Source organism: Lissotriton vulgaris, unplaced genomic scaffold (genome assembly GCF_964263255.1).
Source record: "Lissotriton vulgaris unplaced genomic scaffold, aLisVul1.2 SCAFFOLD_2730, whole genome shotgun sequence".
NCBI classification, from domain to species: Eukaryota; Metazoa; Chordata; class Amphibia; order Caudata; family Salamandridae; genus Lissotriton; species Lissotriton vulgaris.
Window position 1 is genome coordinate 226,561 of NW_028252549.1, and position 8,922 is coordinate 235,482.

Consider the following 8,922-nt stretch of genomic DNA (forward strand, 5'->3'; position numbering starts at 1 on the left):
TTTGTACAGGAAGGGTATCCGTCCTGTACAAAAACCTATGCTGGGCTCACACACACGCACCCTAGCGCTCTTGTGCTAAGGTGTGTGCATGGCACAGGGCCGCTGTAATCAGTGCTGGCGCAAGGGAGAGGGAAGGAGAGAGCCATATCTTTGAAAATATGGTGCTTTCCTGCTCCCTCCCTGTCGAGCATCGCAGCCTCTTGGGGGGAGGGGGAGGGCTGCGCTGCATTGCGTGGATATTTGGTAAATCTCCCCCGAAATGTCTTTTACAAACAGTTAACATTGTGAATTATAATTCCAATATGTTTCAATTTAGTAATTTTCAATATCTTTACATCCAACAGAAAACAAGCCTTGAAAGCCTTGTATGAAATGACCATCAATAATGAAGCGAATGCTGTAAATCTTCAATAATAGCAGAAATAATGAGCTACAGTATTCAGCACAGTCGGTGACAGAGGAACCTGCACACAAACTGACAGATCCTGGATGAAGCATCAAGGGCAGTTCAGTGATTGCAAGAGGCTGAGCTGTACACCTCCACGCCGCAAGATGAAGAAATGACCTTAGGAAAACTAAGGCAACAACAATAACAAACCAACTCCTATATAAACAAGTGTCCAGTACCAACTTTGATCATGGGATCTGTATGGTGAGATTACCGCAGTGCTCTGTTTTCTAATATGATGACAAGCCATCATTCCGTGCTCTAGGTGAATTGTAAACTCTTTCTGGACAAACCACAGTAACCAGAGAAGAGCACAACAGAGCGGAGCCAGACAACTGACTGGTAAAGGAAAGAGGAGTTCTTCTATCTAAAATACAGCAGACTGTCCCTATTTGCACCGTTCAGAAGGAAGATACATCTTTACCCTCAAGCGTGCATAGCCATAATCCAATCTAAAGGCATAATCACCTACAAAGACACCTTCTACGTATTAGGAGTGTGGCAAATGTTTGGTGGCTATTGCATTTATTGTTAAAACAGAAATCAAACGTGTAAAATACCGCACACATATAAAGTGTGTGAGAAAAACACAAGTGCTTTATCAGTCATGTCGGCCCATCAGGACATACAATCATGGGATGTAGACAAATATATACCCGACCCCCAGACACTAACCAAGAAAGAAGAATCATATACATGCAGCGAGAGCTTTAGTTTGTCATCACCACTCAAGCTTCATCAGCAAACATACACAGGACAAAAACCATTCAAGTGCAGTGAATGTGTCAAGAGCTTTAGTCAGTTATCAAACCTCCAAACACATCAGAGAACACACACAGGGGAAAAACCATTCAAGTGCAGTGAATGTGCAAAGTGCTTTAGTGAGTTATCAAGCCTTCAAAGACATCAGAGAACACAGACAGGGGAAAAACCATTCAAGTGCAGTGAATGTGCAAAGTGCTTTAGTCGGTTATCACACCTTCAAAGACATCAGCGAACACACACAGGGGAAAACCCATTCAAGTGCAGTGAATGTGCAAAGTGCTTTAGTCGGTTATCACACCTTCAAAGACATCAGCGAACACACACAGGAGAAAAGCCATTCAAGTGCAGTGAATGTGTCAAGAGCTTTAGTCGCTTATCAAACCTCCAAAGTCATCAGAGAACACACACGGGGGAAAAACCATTCAAGTGCAGTGAATGTGCAAAGAGCTTTAGTCAGTTATCAAGCCTTCAAAGACATCAGCGAACACACACAGGGGAAAAACCATTCAAGTGCAGTGAATGTGCAAAGTGCTTTAGTGAGTTATCAAGCCTTCAAAGACATCAGCGAACACAAACAGGGGCAAAATCATTCAAGTGCAGTGAATGTGCAAAGTGCTTTAGTGAGTTATCAAGCCTTCAAAGTCATCAGAGAACACACACGGGGGAAAAACCATTCAAGTGCAGTGAATGTGCAAAGAGCTTTAGTCAGTTATCACACCTTCAAAGTCATCAGCGAACACACACAGGGGAAAAACCATTCAAGTGCAGTGAATGTGTGAAGAGCTTTAGTCGATTATCACACCTTCAAAGTCATCAACGAACACACACAGGGGAAAAACCATTCAAGTGCAGTGAATGTGCAAAGTGCTTTAGCCGGTTATCAGACCTAAACAGTCATCAGCGAACACACACTGGGGAAAAACCCTATCATTGTAGTGAATGTGACAGTAGTTTTTGCAGCTCTTCAGCATTAAGGTATCATCAGCGAACTCACACAGGAGAAAAACCATTCAAGTGCAGTGAATGTGCAAAGTGCTTTAGCCGGTTATCAGACCTAAACAGTCATCAGCGAACACACACTGGGGAAAAACCCTATCATTGTAGTGAATGTGACAGTAGTTTTTGCAGCTCTTCAGCATTAAGGTATCATCAGCGAACTCACACAGGAGAAAAACCATTCAAGTGCAATGAATGTGGGAAGAGCTGTGGTCAGTTATCAGACCTAAAAAGTCATCAGCGAACACACACGGGTGAAAAACCCTATCATTGTAATGAATGTGACAGGAGTTATTGCTTCTCTTCAGCATTAAGGAATCATCAGAGAACACACACAAGGGAATAGCCATTCAAGTGCAGTGAATGTGCAAAGTGTTTTAGTCACTTATGAAACCTCCAAACACATCAGCGAATGCACACTGGGAAAAAACCCTATAATTGTAGTGAATGTGACAGTAATTTTCACTTCTCGTCAGCATTAAGGTATCATCAACAAACTCACACAGGGGAAAATAATTCAAGTTCTATGAATGTGGGAAGAGTTTTAGTCGATTATCAGAGCTACAAAGCCATCAGCGAACACACACGGGGGAAAATATAGAAGGGCACTGAAAGTGAGAAGGGCTTTTATCAATGTTCGATCCCACACAACCCTCTGTGAATACACTGCTTCATTTAACTCAATGGAAATAATCCTAGAGATGCAGAGACTCCAAAAGATTTTAAGAACATCAAAAGTAATATTGACCCATCGGAGGACATAGACAAGAGCTGAACAGTGCAGTTATTATGAGAGGAATGAATTACGGAAAAAGATTAAATTCAAATTATGTGGGACATTGAAATACCAGATTATAGAAGAATGGACTAGCAGTAAAGAAGAAAAGCAGATAACCGTATTTGCAGAATTATAAAAGTGTTTGTGTTCAGTGATTGTTCACTACTGTACACATAGCAAAGCAACATGATGTATCAGGATACACAATGGGAGACGAGCACATTGTGGACTAAAAGAAAAGAAACATTCTTGATTTTTATTTGGTGAAGAAGAGATACAAAGAAAAACATTCAATTGCACCTGACCACACTACCTGTAAAAGCAACACTGAACAATACTGGGACTAACAGCGGTACTTTCAGCTAACTTGTCGGATTAAAACCTGTAAATCCAACACACCCAGAGTGGACATGTTGTCAGGGCTCTGGAGATGGAAGCTTCATTGGTTAAATGTATGTGTTACTATTAACAAATGCCACTGCAGTATATATAATGAACTAAAACGAAGCAACGGTGTTCAAGAAATAACCTATTTTTAGATATAAAAGAGCATATACCTTGTTTTTAAGTAATGTTTGCTGCACCTTTTACACACTGTTATCGGTTGATGGATCAGCTTGTGCCTCAAGCCTTATAACACAGTGTGACGCGTGGCTCCTCTCAAGCTTGGCTCTCTCTATTCACTTGCCAAACTCTACTTTTTACCAGAATTGAGCCACTGTAAGCAGCAGACTCTGAATAATTTGGTGAAAAAGTGAAATCTCACATCAAAAGCATATATGTGCCAGGACAATCCGTTGCACTCCCAGCAACTCGTCTTCCACACTGATTGTCCCTTGGTCTCAAATGTTCTGAAGGATTTGTTGTATGAATGCCAGAAGTGGCAGTGAGATACATGAAGCTAATGCTAACAGGAGTGTGTGGGAGATAGAGAGGGGGAGAGATAAATAGAGCGAGAGAAACAAAGAAAGGGTGAGAAAAAGAGAGAAATGGAAGGGGGGGAACAGCAAGTGATCTTTATTCACCTAAAAATAGAAGAAGCAGCCGAATACATGCCAATGTGTGACATCACCAGAAAAAACGGGAAGAATACCTGTGAATTTGTATATTTATTTTTAATAGCTATAGACCCATGTCATGCCAATAAACAGGGCACAAGGAAGGAAAATAGTGAAGGAGCCCATTATCATATGCAAATCACAATAACGTCACATGTAGTGCGTCACAAGAAGTGATGTCAGGCCCTTATAGTAATTTTCACATGAAAAGTCGACGGCCTGATTTAAAAACAAGAAACATACAATAATGTAAAAAGATTTTGGTATCAGTTTTTATACATCATGTGTTTTTCCCACCATCAGTTTGTAACTAAACTCGGAAATGACTGAAAGTGTAAATATTTTTAAACCGATATATGGAACTTGGAAATTACATTTTTAAACAGTATTTAGTGAATAAATAAAATGTGCTTTAAATTTGTGTTTGTTTCCTGACGTTCTTTATCCAGCCCCTAAGCCCCAAAGTATTTCACATTTGCGGTGTATTAAGCAATAGAAAGGCTAATTTTGTCTAGATCTCTATTCCTCTCTTGCATCGCTCACACAAAAAATAGAAGGGACTAATGGGCTCTGTTCCGGTCTGGCATGCTTAAACCGGCATGCAGGACCAGAACAGAGCCCATTAGTGGGAGTTTTGCCGACGTCTGCCCGTGGTAATAAACACAGTGGAGCTGGTAAAGTTTTTCACGGATAGAACCTTGGCGAGAGGATGCGCAACATATACAGCCATCTGAGTCTACTCCTATTTGTGCAAAAGAAATGACACAAAAAGGCCTGTCATAGGATAATAATTTGCTTCCCTGCACAGACAGTACACTGTTCCAATATTTGGAGGCATTGCTAAAGGCTGCACGAAGGCTGTTCAAATTGTCGTACTTGAAATTATTTCTCCACTGGCTTGGTAGCTACAGATTAACCCATTTTGGTTTGTTGTTTGAGATTCATTTTATAACAAGTATTGGTCCTGAAATGGTGGTGTTGCCACTGAATCGTGCGTAGACCAACACATCACCCATGAGGAACGGCCCCTGAGAGGCAGTGACATCACAAACATCTGATGTTTAAGACCTTCCAGTAGTGAACTGTTTGCTCTTTAGGCATTTGTGGGACCCATCATAGGGTTGAAACTCTTCTTCTTGTAACTATGAATGAGAGTGTATGAGTGTCTGCACTGCCACACAGGTATTGACTAACTCCTCCCTTCATCGTTAGTACTCTCACACGTATGGTGTAGGGACACATATGTTCGCGACTATCATTTTACAAGGCTGGACTTCTGTCAGTTGCATCTATGGCAGTCTTCCCCTTCTGGGCTCATTTGCTTCAATTCCCTTTTAGAGCTATTGTGCATGACTTGTCTCTTCCCTATAAATTGTGGTTCCCATTACATCTCTTCCCCTACTCAGCTTGCCATTGATTATGTGTAATGTTCAAGAGTCTCTCCTCTCATTTTCTCCATTGTACTACATATAGAATTTTGCAATTAGTGTGTTTGTGTTAAGAATTAACATGTAATTTTGCTCAAGTATATTTATTTACATTGCATTTCATGTTCCCACCTTTTGATGTCACCCCAACACCAATATTCACCACTTGTTAGTATTGTTTCTCATTATCATTCCACAATGGTTGTTTTGCTCTCTCCCTTGTGCAGTCACAATTTTTACGCCACGGGGCCTGTCTCCATACTAAGTCGCATTTACATTTGTCTGTCCACTTTTCTTCCTAGGGTTTCCACGTGCTATTGGTGGTCTCGATATACATTTCCCCATTGTTGTGTTTATCTTGGTTTTTGCAACAACTAATTCTATGATTTTCTATTATTTTACTATATGTTTGGTATCTTCCCCAGCCCTGAAGAAGTCACGGGTTACTTCCCTTATGTGACAAAACACCTGTTGACTGGTTGTTTTTCTTTGTTGTATTATTAAATACATTTGCATATTATACTGGTGTCGACCACAGATATTCGTACAATACGAGACATTTCAACCATCACTCAGCATATTTGAGACATTTTGTAAAATGTTCGAGGAATGGAGAGCGGTTATTTGAGTTGGTCTTTATTTGGTGGTTGGGGTTGGATTCTAGAAAAGGTGATATATTTAATTGTTCTTTTAATTTGTTGCTGTGTCTTGATTCACTGTCTTCCCTTATGCTGTTCATACTGTGCTACATATTTCTCTCCCAAAAGGATTTCAGTTCATGATATTAATTCAACTATAATGATTCAAAAGGAGCTGGATACTATTATGCAAATAGATGAGTGTTTTTGGTTCAACTACTTCTCTTGCAGGTTCTGTTCCTGATGTTACTCGCACTACTGATGTTTAGTGTCATTTTCTTCCACTCGTTTGCTATGCATATATACATATATTCGTACTTGACATGTTATCGCCTGTATTCATCTATTGTCTCTACTTTTATATTTGTAACGACCTTTACCTGATAGCAAGAATAAAGATGTCCGTGTTAGCTAATAAATGCTAAAAGGAGGGTCTGTTAGAGTTGAAATGTATTACTCCCATATTACTCCTATTTTACCTGATATTATGTTAGCATTTAAGTAGCTATTTCGTAATATATTCTTGCTGTATGCATATGCAATTAATAAGTACAGATGTTACGTTAGGTAGGTTGACAACTGTTCCACCATTTTAGCTTTCGAAGACGCCATTTTGTATTATAATCCAAACTTTTACTTGAAACCTTTACCAGAACTGGTCCTTGGTAAGTTTTGTTTCTCAAAGGTTGAATTTTGCTTGTTAATGCATGCCTTTTCTGTTACATAGAGGCCTTCTCCCACCTGTCTAGTGGGGAGGATAAGATAGACGACCTTGGGCAGTAGGTAACTTGTGCCAGGCTGTGGAATCGAAACGTATGTTCTGTACCCCCATTGTATTATGACGGCTACCAGTGTTTTTCCATAATAGGCAGGTCTTTGTGGGCTCTGAAACATACATAATGTAACTTTATGACTGTAAGAGTCAGTCCCGCGTCAGCCATCATAGGAGGATGGTCAGATTGATTTCCAGTGCAGGGTACTTTGTGAATAAACTAGTTTGCTTCTATTCTCTACTGTGTCATTAACTCTTCATTCTTTGAAGTTTAGAGGAGGTCGAGAGTGACCCGGGTGGCCCTAGTTGGGTCACTTCCTCCACAACATTTAGTCTTTTCTTTTTACTGGTCTCCACCTCTGTCCATGGCATTTATTCTTCAAAGTGCAGAGCCAGGTTTCTGATGCTATCAGGTACCTGCCTCTATTGGCAGTGCTTTAAAGGGAACTACAGAACTGCAGGTACTCACTCTCCAGCGTACCTGCTTGTGGCTCAGAAGTGCCATACTCTCCCATTACAGGTATCCTACCAATACTGAGAAGTGCAGGTGCTCTCCCTTGTGAAAGGAAGAGGTGCAGGTGCTGTCCCTTGTGAATGAAAGAAGTGCAGGTTTTGTCCCTTGTGAATGAAAGAAGTGCAGGTGTCTCCCATGTGAATGAAGGAAGTGCAGGTTCTGTCCCTTGTGAATGAAAGAAGTACAGGTGCTGTCCCTTGTGAATGAATGTAGTGCTGGTGCTGTCCCTTGTGAATGAATGAAGTGCAGGTGCTGTCCCTTGTGAATGAAAGAAGTGTGCAGGTGCTATCCCTTGTGAATGAAAGAAGTGCAGATGCCGTCCCCTGTGAATGAAAGAAGTGCAGGTGCTGTCCCCTGTGAATGAAAGAAGTGCAGGTGCTGTCCCCTGTCAATGAAAGATGCGCAGGTGCTGTCCCCTGTGAATGAAAGAATTGCAGGTGCTGTCCCCCGTGAATGAAAGAAGTGCAGGTGCTGTCCCTTGTGAATGAAAGAAGTGCAGGTGCTGTCCCCCGTGAATGAAAGAAGTGCAGGTGCTGTCCCTTGTGAATGAAAGAAGTGCAGGTGCTGTCCCCTGTGAATTAAAGAAGTGCAGGTGCTGTCCCTGTGAATGAAAGAAGTGCAGGTGCTGTCCCCTGTGAATGAAAGAAGTGCAGGTGCTGTCCCTTGTGAATGAGAGAAGTGCAGGTGCTGTACCTTAGGAATTAAAGAAGTGCAGTTGCTGTCCCTTGTGAATGAAAGAAGTGCAGGTGCAGTCCCTTGTGAATGAAAGAAGTGCAGGTGCTGTCCCCTGTGAATGAAAGAAGTGCAGTTGCTGTACCTTAGGAATGAAAGTAGTGCAGGTGCGTTCCCTTGTGAATGGAAGAAGTGCAGGTGTGGTCCCTTGTGAATGAAAGAAGTGCAGGTGCTGTACCTTGTGAATAAAAGAAGTGCAGGTGCTTTCCCTTGTGAATGAAAGAAGTGCAGGTGTGTCCCTTGTGAATGTAAGAACTGCTGGTGCTGTCCCCTGTGAATGAAAAAGTGCAGGTGCTGTCTCTTGTGAATGAAAGATTTGCAGGTGTCGGCCCCTGTGAATGACAGAAGTGCAGGTGTTGTCACAAAGAAGTGTAGGTGCTGTCCCTTGTGAATGGAAGAAGTGCAGGTGCAGTCCCCTGTGAATAAAAGAAGTACAGGTGCTGTCCCTTGTGAATGAAAGAAGTGAAGGTGCTGTCACAAAGAAGTGCAGGTGCTCTCCCTTGTGAATGAAAGAAGTGCAGGTGCTGTCCCTTGTTCGGTTCAGGTTAGGTTAAGTATTAAGCGCTCAAATTACCCTGGGCCATCTCGGCGCTGACTAGAGACTGGACTCCTGCTAGAGTGGAGCCAGACCAGGGCATTACTTAGAATAGGAAAGCTTTCAGATGTTTCCTAAAAGTGCCATAACTCGAGGTGGCTCGTAGAGCCTGTGGGAGCTGGTTCCAATATCTGAGGGCCAGATAGGAAAAGGCTCTCCCTCCTGTCCGGGTGAGACAGATTCGAGGAACTTGTAACAG

At 41.9% G+C, this 8,922-nt stretch overlaps 1 pseudogene across 1 annotated transcript; it reads left to right on the top strand.

Annotated features, from left to right (window-relative positions):
* The first annotated feature begins 372 nt into the window (after positions 1–372).
* LOC147662111 (uncharacterized) lies at positions 373–2,821 on the top strand (annotated as a pseudogene). Its single transcript, XR_015305978.1, has one exon. The product of XR_015305978.1 is annotated as an uncharacterized LOC147662111 (transcript).
* The last annotated feature ends 6,101 nt before the right edge of the window (positions 2,822–8,922 follow it).